Source organism: Buteo buteo, chromosome 22 (genome assembly GCF_964188355.1).
Source record: "Buteo buteo chromosome 22, bButBut1.hap1.1, whole genome shotgun sequence".
NCBI lineage: Eukaryota > Metazoa > Chordata > Aves > Accipitriformes > Accipitridae > Buteo > Buteo buteo.
The window spans coordinates 21950042-21975081 of NC_134192.1; positions in this window are offsets into that span (position 1 = coordinate 21950042).

The following is a 25040-nucleotide window of genomic DNA, read 5'->3' on the forward strand; positions in this document are numbered from 1 at the left end:
TTGATAACCTTTGATGGATTTCTCCTCTGTAAACTCACTCAGGTTCTTTAACAGACCATGTGAAGTTGTTTCACTCCAGTCATGAGATTTCAGCATACAATAGTACAGTGTAACTTACAACTTGGTTATGCCCACTGTACCTAGCAAGTGGATATCTCAGCAGCCCAACCATTCCCATGCAGAAAGCAAAACTTGACTCCAGTGGCTCTGACTGCTTCGCTTCTGCATAGACTCACTCCAACAGATAACTGATGGACCTGCATGCATACCAGAGGTTGACTGTGTCAGATCTAGATTGTACCGAGATCAAATTTTCAGAGTGTGGCACATGCCCAGATCCTTGATCTGCATTATTCTGAAAAATGCAATGCCAGCCGCCTTTTTCTAACATAGCGTCAGAATTTTTCATCATATTACATATTGCTATTTATATTAAAGTGCAAATTCTGATTAATGATATGGGTATTCTAATTGCTTAAATTGAATCTAATGTTCATTGAAAGAGTAAAGCACAATGAATTTGCTCAGTTTCAAGCTGCTACCAAAAGAACATTGTAATTTAGTATTAGGAAATACTACTTTTCAGTCATTATTTACATTATTTGTTTATGTAACTTTTTAATGGTAAATTTTGGACTGAAGTTATGGAGCAGGTGATCAGTAGAGCAACTGGTAAATATTACAGAGGGAATGTTTTAACTTGCTACTCATCATTCCTCAAGTATGTTGGAGGTCTAACAAGATACTCTGGAAGCCTTCACCTCAATAGACCTGTGTAAGCTACCTGCTCTACTGATGTCCTGCTAGGCCATCTGGTATCCAGAGAAAACCTTTAAACTGGCTCCTGAAGACATGCAAATTGTTAAATATTCCTACGCTATATGCTTTCCTGCTTGCATCCTACAAGATCTGAGCTTTCATCAGTCCATTCGTCCCTCATTTTCCTTTAATCACTTTCAGAAGCTTATTTTGGCAAAAATAGAAAAGGGTCTTTTGAATAGTATTTTAAGGTTTCTAACTCTTATTTCAGAATTTAAAAATTATAACAGCATTCTGAAGTAATTTGATGTCTCCTAATATATTACAATTAGGGATCAAACTGTGCTGGAACACTGCATGTTCAACAAGCTTTTTGTTTCTGGTAAACAGCTCAGTAATTAGGATTTCATGGTTCACAATAAGTTCCAGGTTTTACTTACACATTTTGAGGCTGATATTTCTTCCTTTGGTTATAAACTTATGTGAAAGGGAAGTGTGGTGTTTCAGGTAGAAAATTGAAACAGAAGATGAAATCAAATTTCCTAAGACTGCAGAGTCAGGTGTCAAGCTTTGACTCAAATACAGGAGATGTTGGCTCCCAACTTTGTGGTGAAACCACAGGCTGCCTCATAATCCAATTTTTCATTATAAACTATGTTTAGAAGTTGTTGCAAGCGCAGATTACAATTTTACAACCGTTGAAATTTTCTCTATCCACTTATATTTCAAAGCTGATCAAATATATACATAAACTTTTTTATTATTATTTCATGAGCTGCATTTTAGTCTAGAGACTGTAGTATTTCTATAGTGTTGTTATGGAAAAGAGTTTTTCTTTGCATTTGTTTTTCATATTACTATAGCAAAATGTCATTTCTGAAGCTCTTTAAACACCCTTGTATTAGAATTTAAAAGTCTCTTGTCTTTTTCAAAATACCAAGGACACCAAGAAAAATTTGAAAATAACATTTTCCTGAAATGGAGCTGCATATTTTTCTAAAGCATAGCACCCTATTAAATGAACTTGCAATATTTGGGGGATATGATGATAAAATATGGACTATTTCAGATAAATTACTGACACATCAACAACTGATACACTGAATTTCAGATTACTTTTGAATATACAACTATTTTTAATCCATAAAGGCAGGGATTATGATGGATAAATAGCTTTAGTTGACACTGTATCATCATAGGTTGCTCCCATTACCTCTTCTAATAATTCATTCTTTTACAAATGACACCTCAGACTACATGTATGTATACATGCGTATCATTCAACTTGACCAGCAAGGTTCATTTCTCATGTATGGATGAAAAGACAGGAATTAGATTACAAAATGGTAGTATCTAGGAAATGTTTTACTAATATGAGAGCCTTGTAAAAGTAGCAGTGACAATTCACAAAATACATAATGCGAGATAATCTTCCATAAATTAATGGCAATATGCTAAGAAACTTCAGGCACCGAAAGAAAACTAGATGTTTTGCAGGATTTGTAGCAAAATTAAATTAACTTAGCATTTTTAGGTAATAGCGGATGTTGTTTTAAAATGTGACAGATGAAGGGTATAATGATCAAGTGTTTGTTTTGTTTTGTTTTTGTACGAAACCAATATATTTGTAATCACTTTCCTTTTTTTAAAATTTAGTCATGGCAGCACTATTTCTTTCTCAAGCAAGTTTACAAGGGGGATAGTCTGCTGTTGGTCCCTGGAACAGGGCAAGAATCCTGGAAACATATTCAGAATATGCAACATAATGTTCGTGCAGGCTCTATCTGTTACACTGGTCAAAAGCCAGTGCTATGTTTGTAATGACAAAGAAAGCCTTTCCCTTTGATATTGGAATACCTACTTCTTTAGCCCAATCAATGCGTTCCACACAGGCACTTTGTGTAACACAGCTGTCAGTGGTGGCAGACAGATGAATCACCTTGACACTTCCACTTTACTACAGCACCTAAATCAAATGCATCTGTAAGGGTAGGCTATAAACTATGCGTCACCTCCTTGGGAGAGATGGAGAGTGAGTGATGCAGATGACACTGACATTTCCCTCATAAGAAAAAGTAACCCAGGTAGACAATGTTTAAACCAACACGTGGATGAGACTTTACTGAAGTTTTATTTTGGACTGCTCCCAGGATTCCTGACTGCTGAATAGCTGTACTTCTCCAGAAACTCTATCAGCCAGATTTGTTTCCCCTCTTTGGACTCGTCTTAATGATTAAATAAGACTTTGTTATAATGGCTAATCTGTAAATTAATTCAGTTCAATACCTACCATTTTACTTAAATCAGAAAAAGGAGCAAAGGGGAAGAACATCAATATTTTAACAGGCGTAGAGCACAGAAATTTCATAAATAAATGACCCATCGGTACGTAACAAATCCCCACAGACTATATTGTGTTGTACAGCTTTACAATTTAAATAATTGACTAAAAGAGCATTCCTAAAACAAAACAACCTTGCTTAGAGGATTCCAGAAGCCGAGGTGGAATAAAAATAAAATTTACCTACAAGCCACTTCATTTAAAAAGCAGATTTCTATTCAGTCAGACTTCACAGACACACTGAATCCTAGTCTAGGTTTATAGACTAAGATTAAGTTTGTGCAAATTAATATGTTACAGGACATATTTCTTTTAGCTGTGAAGTATTTTAATGTTAGGATCTGTATGGGAGAACATTTCTATTAAATACGTGTTTCACTGTTTCTAAAGAATTGCTTTAAAGCTGAGAAAGTTGACTCATCTGAAGCAAAAATACTTTGTCACTTGAAGCTCTACTGATTCAGTTGAGGAAAATATTTTTACAGGAAACCAGATAGACTACAATTTTCTTTTTAATTCATATTAGCCAGTGGAGACTCGCTTCTTTTGTACTTGTCAAATGATTTAAATCTCATAAGTATTTACCTAGATTCACAGGAGCCTTTGCAAAATAAAAAATGAAACACTTTTCAAAACAGAAACTTTGAAGCACTTGTGACAAAGGTATCTATAGAAATTCTGTAGGAAATTTTGAATTTTTAAAGAAATTAAGTTTTAGATTTTTATTTCATTAGAATTCTACAGATCAGGCTATAATTCTTTTTTCTTGTGTTTTATTTCTGGAACAACTGAACCAAATCAGAACTACCTATGCAAAACAAGAAAATAAACTGTTCCCTAAGAATCTTTAACAAAGTAGACCTAGGAGATTTTGACTGTCTGTGTCAGAAAACTTTAAAAGCCCACAGTTCATCCCTTAGGGGGAACAACGCTGTCTGATAGCTCATGAGGAAAAACCTATGCAGTATGTTCATGGTAAATATGTTTGATTGAAATCCGAAGATGATTGGAACTACTATGATTTTTCCTAGACTTTACAATTTGATAGTCTGTTTCCATTATCAAAGGCATTTAGCTACAAGGAATAATACACTGAAAAATTAGAATAGCACTCAAAATATTGAGCAGATTATTATAAATTCTTATTATATGCTGTGGTGTTTTTCACCTCCTAGTAAGGGTCTTTTAGAAAGAAGGAATTATTGGCTGTCAGTAGTTTATGTAAAGAGAGCATACTTCCTTTGAAAACTGATAGATGTACAGTTTAAAGGTCTTGTATCAATTTGAAGGTTTTGCACTTGTCACTAATGGCTGCTACTGAGGTGTGCTCGCTTCAGTGCTGTGCCTTGGCATGCTCATCGCAGCGCAGTGTCTGTGGGCCCAGGTTTGTACTTGGCCAGCTCACCACGACAAGCAGACAAGAAAATTACTGAGAATAAGCCCATAGCCAAGGTGAGGGACAGCGAGTGGGGTGGGGGTTAGAAGGCCTTATTTCATCTCTGCATTGATTAAGTCTTTTCATCAATGTTATTGACTTAGCAGTAGGTATAGTCTCTTTTTACTGTACAGTCTCTTCTTAGTTCTTTGAGGTCACATGAAGAAGAAAAATCAGCTTCACAGGTGCATGTTATTAGATACACAAAGCACTTGTTAACAGAAAATATGAGATAGCTCACATTTATCAAAATTATCCCTGACATTTCCTTTTGCTCAGCTGAAAACAATATCTCAGCTCCCAGAGCAACATGTAATGTGTGAGGGGGAAGAGAAAAAAACAACCATGCTTATTTTTATTTTTTTTTATAAAGGACACCCAAAGGAATATGTGGTAAATAAGCAGTGTTTCTGGTAAACACCAGAGATGTCCAATGAGCCATATTTTATATGTGTTTATTATAATGAAGTGGATTTTTAAAATTTCTATCTATGTTTCTAATATATTGATAGCTTGGGACTCTCATAGATCTGAGAACATGAAAATCATAACCCTGGACAATCCTGAAAAATACCCTTGTATTATTCACAGAGTAGACATCATGCCATAGGCAAGGGAAATACCCACAGATGGGATAATAATGGCCAAGTTCGTATCAGCCTTGTGGCAAAAGAGATTGCTTTTTAGGTATAAACAGTCCAGCTTCAGTCAATTAGTGGTCCATGTACTAAGACTGCAAATAAAGGTGCGGTTTAGTGATGGTTACAGTGATTGTTTTGTCTGTTATTTACTGAAAACTCGGTCTGAAAGAGACTTTTTTCCTCCCTTGAGACTGCTATTGTGATGCTAATAGGTATCTGTATGTTCTTTGCTTGTATGTAATTATATGCCATCGCTAAAAAATTTATCTTGGATAGCTCATTCTCAAAATGATGTGTATCAATAAATAAAATACAGTACCTAAAATAAAAGAAGTTTTGATTGCAGAGGAAAAGAGAAGACGAGCTTTAAAAAGAAGTCCTTTAGTAATTGCATGATGTATTAAGGCTAATAAATCTGCTTAATTGTCACATTTGCCTTAAATTAATAATTTATATCAACATTTGGTGTGTGCAGATATGATGAATATTTTTATGTTGTGATAATCCTCGAAAGTGGCACTTTGAACTTTTTAAAAAACAATTAATTGCAAGCCTTGTCCGCTTTTCCACATTTCTGGTAGTAACTGAATAAACACAGGTGAGAAAATTTCACAGAAACCAATAGGCAGTGCAGAGCTTAAACCCAGTAAAACTATTCCAGTATATTTATTGCAATAATAAGGAAGATGAGTTAATAATATGACAGGTTGTGTCTGTTGCTATGGTGAAGTAACTCAAACATCTGAACATGCCATCAACACAAACTGTTAATCTGGAGAACTTTACCACCTGTAGGCTTCATGCTTCCTGACGACCCAGGTCCACGGTGCTGGAGGAAAGCTTCTCCACCTGACACCAACGTATCTTCCTGAGCTGGTTGAATTCTCTACTCTCCTTCAGCTGTAGTGGTGCCCCCTGTTATACCTACATCTCTTTGCATTCTCTTTCCATCTCATGCTCTCACCATAAACACAGTGCAGATACTTTTTTTTTTTTTTAAATGTTTACATATCATTTAACATAAAGTAAATGCAATACTTTAAAAATAGTAATTTGTTTATCACAGGTTTCCTTGAAACCTGTTTTGAATGATTTGTACATTACTGCACTTCCTTCATGCTGGCCTACTGAAATTCATGGCTCTTGTGCTAAATGGCCTGACTCTTCTCCTGCTGTTCCCCTCCTCCTCCACCTCACTTTACATCTTAATGGTGTACATCTGTTACTGGACAGATTGCACAAGATGAACATAAGGCACTCTTTTCCAGGGTCAACTAAATTGCCAAGCTAGGTCCACTTAGGCTATTGAAATGTATGTTCAAAATTCCAGAAATTCTACTAATGACAGATATCTCTGTCATATTATGCTGCATAATAATTATACTTATGCAGGCCTGTGTGAGGTCAGAATAAAAACATTGTTTCAGTGTCAGCTTATATATTTGTGTGCGTTAGTAATATGTGTAATAATATCAAAGGTTTTTTTCTTGTGATCTGAAAAATGGAGTTTTTAAAATTTTCATATTCAAATTTATTTTGCTTTAGAATAACAAATGTGAAGTTCGGGAAGTTTGGAAACAGTAGTTTTGTTTGGGTGATATATGTTATAAAGTGTTATTCTAAAATCTTCTGGACATGTTTAAAAAGTCAATAGATACTAACAATTAGGAAAAGATACAAAAAACCTGGGGTACCTGTTGGCCCATGTTACTGTTCTTTGTATTTGTATACATGTCGTTTCTATGATTTTATTTTTTATTTATTTTTTAACTATGGGATTAGTGTATAGTAACAAGGCACTGATTCGTCTCAATTCTGTACAACTTGGAGCCGGACAAGTAACTGTCGCAACACATGGCTTTCAAATGAGTTGATTGTAGACATATTGTCTGTCAGTCAAAACTACAATATTGTAATTAGAGCAGGCCCTGTCTCTCCATACGTGCTTCAGATGGCAATGAAATAACCTCAGCAGTGAGTTATGTGGCTGCTACAGTTCACTACATAATAGTATGCTACAGTGTTGTTCAAAGCTTATATCCCACTGTATTGTAAATTTTAACAAATTCACAATTGGAATTACTGAAAAAAAATCATATTTTATTCTGTCATTCCTGGAAAGTCTTCTTATTTTTGAAAGCTAAAAAAACATCACAGGTATAATATTTCTCAGTAAAAATGTACCAAATTCATGTCCATGTGCTGGAAAAGCCTCAGATGCTGAAGGAAAGCAAAGCCCTCTCTATTTGTCTCTAGATCCTGCAACTGACTTAGTAGGTCACTCGACATTAGATGGGGTTTATTAATGGTGCTGCTGAAAAACTGATTTTTGTATTATAGTTGCTAGAAGTCTATAGGCGTAAAGCTTATACAGATCTATTTCAAACATGACCCAATGGGGAGGGATATTCAGAATCATCGATGGAGTACAATAAATATGTGAAAGAAAAGTATCGTCTGGATGTCCCAGAAAAGAAGCAATCTTTTCGGGGAAGAGAGGAAACTGATATCATGAAATGAAGCTCCCTGAGGCTTGATTATAGACGTTACCTGTTTTATTCACTATAGCTGATTTCTTACGAATGTCCAAACAGTCCCATATGTCCTCTAGAGAGGCACAGGCACTGAGGAGGTGTTTGCCATGCGCCGGCTGCTGCAGCCTGGACTAGGTGGGATGTTCTGCCTGGAGGGAGGAGGGCACCTTCCCTGAGCTGCTGTAGGCTTCCCAAGAGCAACAAAGCTGTGCCCAGTACAGAGTGAGCGCAGTACACAGCTGGGAAGAGTGCGAATATACAGCCAGTCTTCAGCGGTTGACGGAGAGGTTTCATGGGCATTGCCACAAGGTGAAAGCGGATTCACATCCGCATTCTGCCTGACTGGGTCCTGTGACAAGGGTGATGGAAGGAAGATGTTTAGTTTACATAAGGGTACCTTACTTAAATAATTGGTACTTGACCAATAGAAAGTGAGATTAAAACAGTAGCTTTACGCTAGTACAGCTGACGCTGGTGATGTCCTTGTTCGTTTGCATAAAACTTACAGAAAAATGCTTAGGTTGAATATTTACTGGCTCTTGTATTCACCTGGTAAAAAGCCAGTGGGGAGCCAAGGAGTGCCAAAAAAGAACAAGCTTGAGAAATTGCGATGGATTTAAAAAAAAAAAAAAGAGGGACAGAGAAGGAGACTTGAATTACAGTTCACACTGGGCACTTCCTGGGTCATGTTAACTTCTTTAGTTCTGTGAGGAGCCTGAATGCATGTCATGGACACAGTAAATGACATTGCTAAGGAATCAGTCTTTTGGGTTTTGTGATTTACAGGAAAGTTATTTGAAAAGTAGTGCCATATGGAATGATGCTCTATTTGTAATTCTAAAAGTTAACAATTCAGTCTCCTGTAAATACTGAGTCTGTCAGGAATTTCTCAAGTGGTGTGCAGCATAGAAAATATCGACTTTTATTTTTCTACTCTGAGTTACTTCATACAAATCAGCCCTGGATTTACTGGTAGAGGACATAAGAGAGCAGGGAAGTACCAAGGAGAGAAAAGCTGTCTCATTCATTGTTAACACAGCTAGCCATTTACAAGGTGTTCCCCCAACACAACTCCGTCCCCATCTGACCAGGGCTGCACCTACCCCTGCAAGTCAAACCATTATTCATATATTTTTTTTAAATCCCTACATGATGCTTATGCTTCAATAGTACCAAGTTCTGCATCTCTACATTCATTATTAAGGATTGAATTCTTAATTTAATACCTCTGTAACAAAATCCTTTTTTCTCTGTCTTTCCTATGGTAGGGCAGAGCTAGGGCAAGGCCTCCATCAAACACTGCAAGGGAAAGAAAATTCTGTTTTCTTCATAAATGACAGCAATAGTTTCAAAGCAGTCTTTAGGCAGTCAACAAGGTTTTTTTTCTTTCTGATATATTTGAAAACAGAAAAGCACTTAAGGACTCTTAGGTTTTATTTTAATATATTTATTAAAGTTAAGATTTTAAGTTTTTCTTGGCCTGATAATTGACTTGGAAATCTGGCTTCTAATAACTATCTTTTTCTTAGTGAAAAAGAATCCATAGCCATTTTCAGTCACTAGTAATGCATGAATAGGGGTTCTTTAGCCCTGCACTTAAAAAATATGTGTCATCTCTGGTACTCTAAAAGTACATTTGAAATCCAAAAATAATACTTTGTACTCTACAAGTATGTTGTGGTGGTGAAGCAGGTGGTGAACAGTGACAGGAAAATCTCCATCCCAGCGAAAGCCCAAGCTTCCGTATTTGTTTTGAATAGATATCTACCTGTACACTTTAATGTATTTAGCTATCTAAAAATGTGATTTTGTGCTAAAGAATGAAACACTGTCTCCCAAGCCTAGCTCAGTGTGTCTACGTCCACAGCAAAAAGCATCTGCTGCCGAATTGCCTATTAACTTCCGATCCCTGTGGTAATTTACTCTTGAAGTGATAAGAACCAGTTTTGGCCGTTATCAGTTGTCCTAATTGTTCCAGGCTCATGGAGGACTAAGTTTCAGTGCCTGTTCAAGCTGCCTCTTTTGCTGCTTTGCCAGGATTAACCCTTGGTAATTCCCTACCAGCGCAGTCAGAGGAGGTCAGAAATAGAGCAGACACTGCCACTGATACTTGAACAGACGCTGCTCTTCGCAAAGGCATTTGCCTGTTCTTTTCGGTGTTGCCAAATAACCATTTATAATTCTCTCCCTCTGTAATACACTTCAGAAGGCTTCCCACTAACTCTGCTTTTTTATTTTTTCTTAATTTTTTTCCCCCATTTGATAAACATTGATTTCTTGTCTTGTTTCTCATGGAACTTGAAATTACCACTGGTAGTACCGTTGCAGTGCAGGAAATGCTCATATATATACCTTGGTAGTACGACTCCATTACCACCCAGGGACAGCATTCATTATTTTATTAGTAATGCTGAGGTTAGAAACTGAGATGGGGTGGGGAGGAGGGGAAATCCTTGTGAACATCTTAGAAGTAGTAAGGTTTCTGTCACCAATTATTTAATTAAAATAGGATATTTATACTTTTTTCTCCTAAATTCATAGTTGGCTTAAGAGTTTCTGGCTTACCTGAAATCACTTCTTTCATTGTATCTTAATCTATCCATTAGTTCTTGTTCATGATTGAAATGGAAGGGTGTCTTTCAATCTCTGCATAGAAATTAGTGTAACCTTGCTTCATTTTTGAAGTTGACAAGAATTTAACTATTTTTTAAAGTATCTTTTTTTCTTGCGCAGCTATTTTTTCAGCTCTCTCCAATTGGGCTTTATGTGATGGTTTTAGACATAACAGCTTAAGTTAGAGTTGCCTTTCTTCAAAGATTTGAAAATGTGCACAGATCCTTATCAACATAAATTAGCATGGCTATGCCTTCTGTTATCAGTTATTTCAACTATATGAAACAATCTGTTTCTGTTTTAATATAAAATAAGATGGTGTACACGTTTACAATACATATCACTACCAGACATAAGCAGGAATACCTGTTGAAGGGCCCTGTGAGTAAAGACAGCCTGTTAAGGATCTTTTTATGCATGAGAGGAACATCCATATAGTCACTGTGTTTGCAGGAATGTGTGTTACTGGTTTGGAATACAAAACAATATTTCTGCATTGTGACATAGCCTTTTTTTTTTTCTTTTTTTTTTTCCTGAGGGAGAAAGGTTGAAGTGGTGATATCATGTCATTATAATCCACAGGAATTTTGACAATAATTCAAAGGATTCATGATAAGGCTTACACTGGAATCAACACAAATGAGAAGAGGTAGCAGCCAAGAAGTGTGTATGTGGCTACATTGGTATTCTCTATCCCTTTTCTTTATAGAAGTCTTGGGAAAGGAGGTTGCTGACACTATTATTAATCTTTATCTTGTGTTGGCACTTAGCTATCAGAACGCCTCTGACATTTGATGGGGTCTGGAACAAATTCTTTTGTTGTAATAGAATTTTTATGTCTCTGACTAGTCAAGGAAAGAAAGAAGGAATTTTGTGAGCACAGAGTAAATATAAAACAGAACTTTTATTTTTCTCCAAACTTTATTTTGCTTTATAGCTAAAGGATGTCAGCAGCTCAGAGCACACCTTTCCATCAATATTCTTCACTCATTTTTTGAAATCTTTACTTCTACCCGTGATTCACAGTTTTTACTCCATGAGGTGGTGTGTCCCTGCTCACTGACTGCTTAACAACTTAAGTATTAAGAAGTGAGGTATAGAAGAAGCTGAATTTTCTTCAGATATCCCAAGATGTAAAATATACAAATTATGAAACTATTGAATGCTTATGCATAATGTCTGCACTTAATATATGTAATCTTGCCTGGTTACTGCCTAAAGAACTATGCCAGGTCACAGATGGTCACAGAGGTGGGAAATAATATTGCTAAAATGCAAGGTAGGTGGAGCAGAACTCATGTGTGTTTTGATCATTGATGTGCTTTTATAATTCATAGTATTGGCTGGGGAATCCCTTCCAAATGTGCTCTGTCTCTTGCCCCATCTTCTGCTGCAGTGAAGCCAAGGTGGCCACAGAAAGTACACACAAGGCTTTCTGCTTTTCTTGAGACACTGCTACCACAGATGGAAAATGAGGATGTGGGAGCAGAGGGAGTACTTTCATTTGCTCCTCCTTTTTCAAACCCACATGTAGTTAAACACAAGCGAAAGCATCGTGAGGGCTTCACAATAACTGAACGCAAGACTGGGAGAATGATGGACAAATACACATAGCTACAAGCTGAAGCAGAAAACGTAGGTCCTGTCTTTTGTTGGAGTACCTTAAACCTTGTATGGGAAAAGAGGTATGGGTATGGTGGGCACAAGCTTCTGAAAATTAGACCTTGTATATGCAAGGAAAACAGACAGGTTCTCTCTCCTGGATCATCTGCTTTATACCATCAGAAACAGCACATCTCTCTTTGCTAAATAGGTTGTTTTGCAACAATAGCCTTAACGGTCTATGTTATAAGGTCTTCTGAGACGGACGTATATAATGATTTAAGGAATGAGTTAAGGCCCTGCAGAATGAGCAGGAATAGTGGAGGGAGGCAAGAACCCACCTAACGCTGCTCCACCAGCCTGTGCTAATGATGGGGAGAGCCCCATTCAGCTCCCTCCCCTAGACCAGTCTGTAAATGGGCCTGTTTCTGACACGTGTTGGGGAAATGCAGCGTGGAAATCATCGGGTAAGTGCAAGGGAGTAACAGTTTGTGGGGAAAATAGCTGGGTACATAGGACTGAAAAACTGCTGAAGTTACTAGTAGGATAAGGAAAATAAGAGGAGTAGAAGCAAAGGTAGACCATAACTGTATTGTGAGTAGAACAGAATCCTTTCTAGAGTAATAAAGATACATATTGTTACTATAATTTGTTTCAGGGCATGGATTCCTAAACAAAAAAGAGTATGCATAGATTTGTATGACTGATGTTTCAGTCTAGATGTAAGAGATGATGTTGATGGTTTGTTGAGGTTTTTTTAAAAATTTTCTGTATAGGAGAAATGTTGTGACATGATACTACCTAAGCTCTGATGGTAAATGTGTGCACAGAATGGTCTTCATGTTTAATTTTTTTTTTTCCTCCTCCATTTATTTTTATACAAGGCCCCAGTGGAGGCACCTGGAATATTACAGTTAAAGGCAGCCACAAAAATTTGATTATGTTTAACAAATCATTGCTATGCAGTAACAAGGTAAATTGGGTCCATAGACATATTTTTCCTAGCATTTAGGAAATCTGTTGATAAAGCAAAACATAAAAGAATAACCTGCAAGGTCTGTAATTTTGATACTTTATAGTAGCTGAGGTATGTGAATAGATAAATTATCTTCTGAGACATCAAAGACAGAGGTATTTGTGAGTGGGTAGTGGCTTGGGAAGGAGGAAAGTGATTAGTGGAGTGCTACAGGAGATCAGTATTAGGACCAATTTTGTTCATTTTATAAACCAATGGTCTGGAAAAAAGAAAAGACTGCAGTCAAGGGGTAGCACACACTTTGGTTTCTGTGTTGGAGGGGAGTGGCAGGCCATGAAAAGCAAGAGGTCATACAACCAAATTCAGAAATATTTATACAAGATGTACAGACAGATAAGCAGCTATCATTTTAGTTAAGAGCATGTAAGTCGTGTTGAAAGAGACTAAGGAAAAGCAAGGAAATAAGGATGCACAAAAAGGCTGACAGAAGGCTGTTGTATCACTAGGCAGTGTGGGTTAAGGAAGATATTTAAAATAATATTAGTAACTTGTGGTGTGTATGATTTCTTTTGTTTTAATTTCACTTGTTCAGTGAAGAAGTCAGCTATTTAAAATTCCATGGGTTTAAAAGCATATGTAAAATTTGATTGAAATATTTTCCTAAAATAAAGTACCTTCAACTTTTAAGGTGATTTCCATAGACAGAGCCTGGGAAAATGGATAAGGAATCCATAAACAGGATTAGGCCTTGTGGCTCATGGGCTTGTGATATTGCTTGGAGCCACCAGCCAGAACTAATACAATACCCGAGCTCTGTTCTGTTGAACTAACTGTTCAAGCAACTAGACATTCTGGATTTGTCAAGTTGTTGAGAAGCGTGTATTTTCTTGTAATTGCCCAAACAATGGTAAAATTATTTCCCTGCCCAAGTCTATTTGACTGTGGTAAGCTCCGAGGTGCAGAAGTTCTTTTCCATGCAGTACAATAAAGGTAAATTCAACCGGTGTGTTATTTTGTAAGGCTTTGCACAAGCAGGAGAAAGTTAAGGATCCATTCATGCTCGTAGGAAAAAAAGAAAAGCAGCTTGTTCTGTTCACTTCAGAAGCATGAAGACACTTCAACTGGATCTTGCAATGTTACTCCCAAAGAGTACTTGCCAAACGTTTGCAGAATGGAAATTGCTTTACAGGTTGCTTCATAATGAATATTGCATTTTTGTTTTAAACTAGGACTAAGAACTTTCAGTTCTTACACTGTTGAACAATTTATAGTGTGTGTATATATATATGCATTATATATAGTTACACATAACAGACTTGTATCCTTACAGGTATATATGCATTGTTTGTAGATTATTATTGGTAAATAATTGTCTAAGGAAATGTTATGGAATTGTAGCTGTCACATTCAAAGGCAGTATACCCAGTTTGTGCTCTGTATATTCACTAAGCAGCATATTTCGATGTTCTGGAGCTACCCTAATACTGTAGATTTTATTTAAAAGATTAAACAAGTGGCACGTAACATCTTAGACATAACTGGAGGGCAGATCCTTAGCAGTTAAGTCACCAGATGAGGGGACTGTGAAGATAGGGTGACAGGAAAGAAGGGCTGGCTCTCAGGGCCACGCGTGACGCGAAATACTGACCCGTGGACCCCTGTACTGGAAAAGAAGGATGCGTAGAGACTACATGGAGAACCAAACCCGAAGCGCAGTCTATGATGAAGCAAAGAAAAAGGCAGGGGCAGCACGAATCCTCAGAACTTCCCCACTTAAAGAGTCCAAAGCGCCCCCGCCCCCCCGCCCCCCCGCGGAGCTCCCCCCGTGCCGCCAGGTGGCGCCGTGGGGCCGGCGCGGCCGCGCGGGGCAGAGCGGGCCGCTCCCCGCCCGCCCCGCTTCCGGCCCCGCTGAGGGGGAATGGCGGCCGACCCGGCCCGGGCTGAGAGCGGCGGCAGCGGGGACGGTGCGGCCGCTCGGCGCTCCGGGCGCCTGCTTGCTTTTTTCCCTTTCAAATCTCACCGGCGAGCAGGTGCCCGGAGCCCGTGGGAACGGCGGCTGCGGGGGGGCGGGGGGGTGCTGCGGAAGACCTCCGGCACGAAGGCTGATTTCGGCTAACGTGTTTTCAAACCGCTGGGCTCTCTCCCGTTCTCGGTAATAACGGGACCGGTAAATAGGTGCGGCGGGGTTTCTTGGGGCCTGCCCGGGGACCCCCGTGAGCAAGGTGTGCCTGTGCCTGGCACCGAGGTTTCCAGCTGCGCTTCGGTTACTCTCTTCAAGTGTTTTAACGAGTAAGAGAAAAAATACAAACTGAAAACTAATTCAGTTTATTATTCTTTTTGAAATATCAGTACTCAGTCTACAAAAGGGCTTAAGGAGGTTCCAGTACCCCAAGCGTGTTTACTTTTAACTTGAACGTTAGTAAAAACGACAATTGCCAAAAGAGGAAAAATGTCTCTACAGTACTTGTTTCAATTAGCTAACGGAGCCATCATTAGAGAAACGTTAAACTTTAATCTTACAGCGCTTCTTCACTGAAACAACATCATCCACAAGCTGCCGCTATAATATTTTGCTTTAATTGGTGCAAGAGTTTATTATAACTGAAATTTAATTTAAGGAAAAAAAAGCTCTAAGCTAAGGACCCTAATAAGAAACTATCATAGTCCTTGATGAGATAAAACTAATGCTGTCTGAAATAGGAACAATTTATACAGAAATCTCTTTCTGACAATTAAGTAGTCTGAGCAATTACTCCATGTTTTACATTTTTACAAATTTTTCCCTCAAAAGCTTTACTTTTGGTTTAGAAAGAAGTATTTATCTTTGGTAACTAATGGGGGATGGGCAATTTGCTCTTATTAAGCTACTACTAGCACAGAGTCACTTTCTCTCATTTATTCTGCCTTTAATTTTTTCTGATATATTTAACATTTGCATAATTTGTTGAAAATACTTACTTCAACACAGGCATTTTTTTATTTATAAGCGTGAGGTATATATTGATGCCTGGAAAGATTGCAGTCTGATCCTCATCATAAGAAAATTCAAACACAAAAATTAATCTCCTGCTTTACAGAATATTGGAAATTTGATCATGAGAATTACTGCTTAGTCAGTTGTGTTAATTTCTTTTTAAATCAGTATGAAGAAAAAAATGCATTAATTATTAACATAGTTAAGGTTTTTAGGAAATGAGAAAATTATTAGCTCAGACTTACTTTCCATGGCATATCTCTTATACTGAATAAACAAGAATCCACAGAACTAAATAGGAATAAATGAAGTTGCCATAGTCTGTGAGTTCTAGTACCAATGGTCAAAGCCTCCACAATTTATTTCTCTTAATGAGTGTTATTGAATATTGACTGGTAATGAAGAGTGCATCTTCTTGCAGGTTAGAATGTCATGACGATTCATTTCATCTTTGTCCAAATAATGGTGCATTTTAGTTTTGGTGATATCTGGCTTCCGAGACCAATAAATGCCTTTCCTAGTGGATGGATGTTTTATGTGAGACTGTGTATTCTCCTTGTGTTGTAGAAATCTGGAGTTATGTCGTATTATCAAAGGAAAACAGAAAAGTGTATATTTCCCAAAGAGGCATGTAAAGGTTTGTAATTGTTTTCATCTTTTTTTATATTTCTTCTTCACCTTTTCAGCGCTATAAACTGTGATGGCCTTCTTTCAGCAAAGGTTGAAGGGATCTGATTCATTTTTAAAGTGTTTTATTTCTTATTTCCTATCAGAGCAGGGAATCAAATAGGGCTGTTTTAGGAATATTTTTCCTGGTGGCATTCATTGCCTTTTGACTCCCCCTGAGATGAGTGGGCCTGATGAACTGAAGAATGGGGTCCTAGTCCTGTATGACTGAAGGCAGTGAGAATCCTGGTTAACCCAATTATGTGTACAAGGGGATTCAGCTATAGTGTCTGTAGCTGAAAAATATAGTGTCTTCAAAATATAATTTTGTACCGGTATTTCTCAACTTGACCAACCTACAGCATCTTTAATACCTGTTTTTAAAAAGACATGCACTTTAAGCTCACTCCTGTGAGTAGGCCTTTGGGAGTGTGAAACAACCTCCTGCAAGTTTCAAACACAGAGAGGTGCATATCCATGTCAGTTGTTGCATAGTTTGTGCAATGCTAGGTAAGGAAGTATGAAATTCCTTTTTTTTTTTTTTTTTTGAAATGAGAACCCATTTAACTAGACTAAGGCAAACTTTGTTGTAGAAGATTATTCTGAATAGTTTACAACACACAGTGAAACTTCTGTGAAGAAAAGGTATCATCCCCGAGTGATGACTGTTGTTTAAGTCATGGTCTGCTAATGCAAGTGTTTTGGTTCAGTTATGCTGAACTCACATTTACCTTTTTTGTTGCTTTCACTGTTGTCACCTTTTCTCTGCTGGCTTTGAGGATGTGCTATGTACACTGTTGTGATTTTTATACTCCAGGCCTTCTCTTTTCTCCAGTCACCTTTCCCACTGCTGTCATGCCCAGTCTTGCTGTATGGCCAGAGTCTGCCCATCAGCTTGGCTCAGCACTAGGGACTGCTTGGGACATGGACCAGGATCCTGTTGCTAGTCTTCTTGATCCAAAGTCACATTCTTCACCCTTTCTTGAAAATGTTTAGTAGCTACAGGTTGCTGTAAATTACAACAGTGGAAGATAGTTGTACTGGATCTCATCTGTCATGCCTCTCCTCTGTTCCCACTATTCTTCTCCCTCTCTCCCTAAATATGAGACCCCCAGTAATGTCAGTGTTGTACCAACAGGTAGTAGTACCCTTACAACAAGGGAACACCTTTCTGGCCATTTTAGGTCCCCACTGAAATTCACAGCACTTGTACCAGCTTGGAGAGGCAAAGAATCTGTGGCCAATTTGAGAAGGTGACCTTGGGTTTCCTTTTCATATATTGCTCTTACTTTTTCTCATACATTTCCTTTTTAAGATGGGGAACAAAAAAAACCCAACCTGTCTACCTGTATGTTCAAATTCTTTTAAGAGTGTCACATTGGGGCACAATTACTAAAATATAGAAATCTTTTGAGAGATAAATGTTGCAGGGTTAATAAATGCCTGAATAGATATCTTCATAATGGATTATTCATGAATGTATATGAGATATGGAAGTGGCAGGATTTCACTGCAATTCTTTTGAGTTAGGTATGTTTGCATTTATTATTTGAGTAACTTGAGGTGTTACATATGTGAGTGACAAGACAAATGTAATTTGACCCGCTTGTTCCAGTCATTATTGTGTTTGTCTGCCAATTTACCTAGCTCAACTTTTGCTCAGTTTTAACATCTACGATGTGTTTTGTTTTAATTTGCTATAATCTGTAACTTGCAAATGAATTATTTTGTTTGTCCTTGTGAAATAAAGCAGGAAAGTGAATGTTGACAAATAAAACCTGTGAGCTAAAGCCATACAGTACCGATGCACATGTGTTAACTGGCAAGGTACATGTGCTGTCTTTCACTGGTATCTTATGAAATGTTGGGCAAAACACAATAGTTAGCGATTTAAAAAAAAAAAATCCCACCAATCTGCATGCTCCTGCTTTCATATCCAGCTTGAGATATCTGGAGCTATGTCTTTAGTTTATCCTATATTCACAGCCCCCCACATACAAACTTAAAATAGGGTTTTAGGATGTGGAAATCAAGTTTGGTTTAAAATCAATTAGCAGCCGTTTTCTCTGTTGTCTTTGCTACTTCCTTTTTCCCTATTCTAAATCATAATCTATGTACAATGAGGCCAACACTGTTAAGAGTACTGGTTTAGACATCTTTATTAGCTAGGAAATGCTATTGATTTTTTCTTTAAAATGTCTAGCTCTCTGCATTTAGGTTTCTCATTGACAATGAGATCTATATGCTCTGCAGTGTTGCAACATAAGAGCTTGGCAAAACAATTGTTTTGCAACTGTTGCAAGAACTGTGGAAAATTAAATGTTTATTACAGTGTGAGGCAATACTATTATTCATATTGTAGTCATATGAGGCAATGCAATCTTCTGATTTTGATGAAGACTTATGGAGTCTAAAAATAACTCATCCCCAGTACAGAAAAATATGTGAAAATATACAGTCTATCCCTTAAATCCACAGCATTAAGTTAAATTAATAGAAGAACTTGTACAGTACGTGATTGAATCCATGAGGGATATAGTGTGATATTGTATATTTGCCTAAAAGCTCACTCTGACAGCAAAAACAATGTACCACAGTATGTTTCTTTCTTATCTAATGGAAAGAATAACACACAGAGGCTCAATTCTTGTAATGAAAACCCCCACATTAATTTTATTTTTTGATGTGTCATTGTAATTCAAGAGATGTTTTTAATCTCAGGATTGCTAGGGCACAATAAACCATTTAAAAAGTATTTGGCAAAGATCCCTGTGCTTAGCAACAGCTCTTTTCATTTAAACTGTTTTTTGAACCAAGCTATTCAAAGCTTTGTTCCACTTATTAAAATAAAGTATCTTACTTCAAACAAGTATTTCAGAGAATATAATCAAGAGGACAGCATTCAAATACAATGCACAGAAAACATAAAAGGTAGCAGCATGAAAAACTCAAATACATTGTGTATGTTTCCTTGTTTTTCATTAAAAAAACTATATAAAAATATACTCATGGGTTTATTTTTCTTTGTGCCATTATAGGGTATTTAATACTCCATTTCTTACCATGTTCTGAAATTCATTACTAGATTTAAAGTAAAATTAGCTGTGAAGTATTTTAGTGAATGAGATATTGCATTAAAGGGGTGTATTTTCTAGTCATCTAGGTGATATAAAACAGTACCAGAGAAGCTAAATATAGAATAATGTCTATTCATTTTGCAGCTGGCTTTGTACTCTTATGTGAACTACAGTGTTAATACATTGCACAGTATAACTGTGAAAGCTCTGCTTTCCAGAGAGGTATACTTGTTCAGCTTCAGTTTCATTATGTAAGTTTACATTGACAATTTATTTCAGATTTTCCTGAATATCATTTTCACTTTGGTTTAGTTCTTCCTTAATTTTGTTTGCTTTTTGTATCAAAAGCACTGCCAAGATAATAACGGCTCCAGTAACAATGCAAATGCAGTTTCCCTCCATAAGTGAATGGATATGGTTCATTCGTCAATGGTTCCTATTTCACCTACATACCTCAGACAATAGGGAAGGATGCATCATGCAAGCATCCTTTTCTGTGAAGAGGATGCAAAGTACAATGTTATAGGATGCCAGGTGCATTTTAGAGAGACCTAAGACTCCTCAGTTCTCTCTGAAGTGAAGAGAGGTTGAGGTGAGCATTAGAGAGGGCTGAGCATAAAGAATAATTCTGTTTTGCAGAAGATTTCACAATTTTAAAATTTTTTGTTTAGAAATGAGAACCCCAGACTTGAAAATTCCCAGTCAAGAGAAAGCCCTGGATCTGTAGCTCTGGCACTAGCTCTGACTTGCTTCCTCAGGCTGTGGTTCCTGGGGTTACAAACACAGCCAACAAACCTTCTACCCTGCCACATGGGTTCACAGGAAACTATCCTGACCATCCTAGATGTAACTGATAAAATTTTCATGGCCCACCAGAGATTTGGGGATCAATACCTGGAAAGAAGCTTTGAATAATGGTAAGTCCATATAGATAATGCTGTATAACTTTTTCAGGATGGCCATGACTGTAACATCACTGCAATTTTTAATCTCACATTGTGTGGGCAGAAAAATGGTTATTTCCAAGATGTTAAAAAGCTAATCTATTCTGTTAAGTTTTTGTATCTTGCATGGATATAGCTTCTTTCTTTTTTTTTTTTCTTTTAATTTTACAAACCAAGTTGGGAGCCTTGACATTTATTGGGCCCCCATATTTTTCATTTATATTCTCTCTAGTCTTCACCATCTGTTATGACAGTAAATAAGTTTCAAATAAGCCATATCTTCCTCAGCATGAGTTGCTTTTTCTGCAAAAAAAAAAAAATTAAAGTTGCAGTTGGATGTGATATTTGAAGTCACAGCTTGTCTTCAAATATTTAGTAGCGTATTTCTGTGCCAAGGGATATCAATCTGCCATTTGCCTTGCTTACAGTATAATAAAGATTATCCATTCCCTTCTTTCATAGATATGTCAAGGCTTTTAATTACTATAGTTCAGGAAGTAGCTCTTTCCACAGGCTTTTTCCATTTTGCTTTGACTTAATACGGTTCCTTCTTATCTTTTTGCACATTAAATTCCAAAAGGAGGATGTAGTGTCTGACTTTGGTGGATGAACTGTGATCTTTCCTCACAAGTAAATTCCTTGCTATAACAACAGCCACTTTTGTTGTTGTAAACTTCATTAGTGGTTGGGTGGGTATTTCAGATGTTGGTTCCCAACCTTAAGAAGTTCAGCAGAGAACTTTTTTTTTTCCCCCTTATATTGTATGCAGGCATGGGGGGCAAATCTGAGGAGCCACATACAGTTTATTTTTTATCTTTATCCTATGTTATGGAAGTATACTCCAGCAAGAAGGGATGTGACTTCGAAGTGAACTTTGTACAGGCATACCTGCCACTTTGCTTTCAGATCTTTCTAAATTTGTCTGTTTCCTTGATTATGAATATCGCATCACATGGAGGCATTTTCTTTGTCCTTTGAGGATAGCGGTGTAAAATCACAGGTGGTTTTACTGATTGTCTAGTAAACTACAACAAATGTTTCCTTGAAACTTTCCCAAAGTAGCTCCTCTAACAAGGAAATGCCCCAAACTGAAAGTATTGCTAGAACAGTAAATGTTAATGTTTCTTGTGGACTGTATTTTTTACATTTATTTAAACTGTTCAACAGGTAATCTCTAGGCCATGAGCTTCCCAGATATATTAGCAGGTATCTTATGATAAATCAGTAGTCATAATTGCTCTTTCTCCCTTCCATCCCTCACGTAATATTCTGTGGTTCCAACCATCCCCATACCAAAGTATCTTTTTTTGCATCCTCCTTTGATACTTCTGAAGGCTGTAAATATATTTAATAGGTAAATTTTAAAATCTGCTTCTTTCATCAGTACCAATTGATACTTTCGGAATGGCATCAAAGAGGATATTATGATTGAGCACCAGCTTTGCAAAACAAAAGGAGTTGAGGTTGACTGTAGTGTGATTTATGTGAAAAGACTCTGGCAACTTCTGCAATAGCTAAAACATTCATTATGCAAAGGTACTTTGGAGTAAAGAAAAGAGGTTTTATAGCACTAAAATAAAGTCCGTGTTATAGTCAAAACTGATGCACAACCAAGATTAACCCTTTTGTTTGTAAGAGGATTTTGCTATCATTTTGATATTCATAAGCTCCTTACTATAACAATAAAGCTTTTATTTTTATGTATGCAATTGTTTTTCCTTTTCACCTGTAAATAGAGTAATTGCACTTTTTTATGATTTTCCAGTATTAGATTAATTTTATAGCATGTTCTGAAATTTCATTCTCTTTTGGCATCAATCTTTGTTTTCTTTTTATTACAGAATTATACTTACAAATAACATCATTTCATAACAATAAACATAAAAATATAATGCAATATAGCAGTTACAGGTTTATAGAGTAAACATTTCATTTGAAAGAAAATTCCACTAGCTTATGCTATTATTTCACAAAAGTGGCAAGGTCAGAAACTCTGAGGGTTAATAACAAAGCCATTTATATCCTAAGATGGGGGGACAAATATTCAAGGATCAGTGACTACACTTGTGAGAAAACACAGAAAGAGGATATCTTGTCTACAGTTTATCTTTTTTGGAGAAGGGGTCTTAGATAAAACACTGATTTTCAATTTAGAGTTAGTGTACAATGTAGGCTAAATTGTATCAAAGCCAAATTATATTCCACAGAACTTGGTTTCTTTCACCTTACGTTGCTGAGGGCCAGGCATTCAAAAGAGAACTAAAAATCTCCCCACTCTACTTTTGCAGACTAAGCACACTTCTAGATAGCGTGGAGAGATGACAGATATGAAGCTAGATGATTAGTACAAGGCAGGAGCTGTTTAAGAAAAATATTTTTTCCTTAGAAAAAGAGTTAGGAGAATTTTCAAAGGTGCAGAATGGAATTTGTGATCAAAGTGTGAAAAGAAGAAATAGAAAGCAATCAGGAGATTCATAGGGAATTTGGAGTAGGGAAGAGTTTTGCCTTGGATGAGGACATCTATGTGATCTCCTGATCACTTACCAAATGCTCTGCTCACTTAATACAGATTTGCCTACCATAAAACACTGTGCTGGGCCAGGATCTTTCCCTGGCTTTCTTTTACAGCATAGTAAAATTAAATTAGAAATATCTTGGAATTATATCAGTGTCGAAAGGAGACTTTACAATCAGAAAAATGTTTTGGACTAAGAGGACAATTTTTTTTGACAGTTAAATGTCATTTTTATTTTGTCATTTTTCAATGTAAAAATGCACTTAAATTTATGCTAAAGAACTTTTAGAATAAAACAGTCTTGAATCCTAAAGGAGGAGTTTTGTCTCATGGTAAGAGCAAACGTTTAAAAGTCAAGACACTGTTTTCAAGACCGTAAAACATCTCTGCACAATGCTGTTATTTTCCCATGTGGAGTGGCTTGCCCTGAGGTCCCTGACACATCCTGTAGATATGTGTCTCTAATGCTCAGCTAAAGCACTTCCATTTTCCTAAGATAGCATTTAATTTTTTGAAGACCCTTCTTTAGAAAACCAAGAATTGTTTGCAAGATTTTTTTTTATTATCTTCTTCATTTTTAAGTCATACACAGTAAAGAAATGCCATATAAAACTAAATTAGGTGAATTTGCTTCACACTGTTTTTGCAAAGTAATGTTTGTTGACTCTTATTTCCTTATTACCAGTATTTACAGGTAATATGTTTAATTATGTACCACAGAATGAATCTGACTATAATTCCCAGCTCCACTTCCCATTTCTTGTTCTTTTCTAGGCAATATATGTTGATTGTCAGGTTTTCAGTACTTTGTCTTTTTTCAGTCCTCTAAGATACCGTTACTTGTCCTGAGATTCTGTGATCAGTTAACCAACTGGCAGATTATCAAGTCCTGGTAATTTGAAAAGGTCTAGCTCAATGAGTGCTTTCTGACTTGTTATTTCTCTATTCTAGGCTGAGATGTCACATCTTTCTTGTTAATATTTGTGATGGTCACCTACCTGATTGGCCTTTGTGTGAACGTAGGCACACGTGTTGAAAACTTTAGCCTGCACGTTGTCATTTGTTGATAATGCCATTGAATATTGAACTATTGAACCACATTTTTCCTACTGCTGATGTGCTTACAGCATGACTTCTTTTTTGCTTTAATAACTTTAATGTTTCTTGCTATTTACATCTGTGTCCTTCTGAGATTAATCCCATGTTAGTCTTAGGCATTCCCTTAGCCATCTGACCTTGCCATCTGACCTCATTTCCGCTTTCTGTGGGCTTCTCTCTTCTATGCGAGATCAGCGAATAATTCACATTCAGTGAATTCATCATTTGATCTGCCTGCTTAAAATCCTCGGATTTTATTTTACTGGTTTTCTTTTCTTTCCTTTTTTAAGGGTCTGAACTTTCTCATCTTATTCAGCTTGCCTTTTACTCTCCCATTCTCAGCAAGTTTCTCTCTACAAACGATAAGAGCTTTTCTTGTAGCTATCTCCTTCAGTTGCAAAAGCTGTCATTGATGCTTTCTGAGAATTTGCAGGCTGATTTGTGTTTTATTTCTTTTACAACACATCCAAGTATGTAAAATCTCCCTGTTTTGGCAAACTCATTTTTAGTGATTCTACCTGTATCTCTCAAAAAAGCCTCATCCACCTAATTTTCTTGATCTGTTATTCTGTAGCAGATAGTCATCATGATAAATGCGTATGTTCTTTCTCGCTGTACGTAATCTTGTTCTTTGCATTGCTGATCTTGAAGCAAATATATAAAGTGTTGTCTTCTAACATAGAAAAATGACGCAAGAGAGGAGGCCAGTTTGGGCAAAACTCTAGAGTGCTATCCTTCAAAGTCGAGCTCTTGGAGGCTTAATTCAGCTGTAGGAGCAGAGAGGGCAACCTTATAATATTTGCCCTTTGAAATGCTATCTTTCAGAGGTGACCTTTAAGCTAACTTGGGAGTCTGACAACCTAGG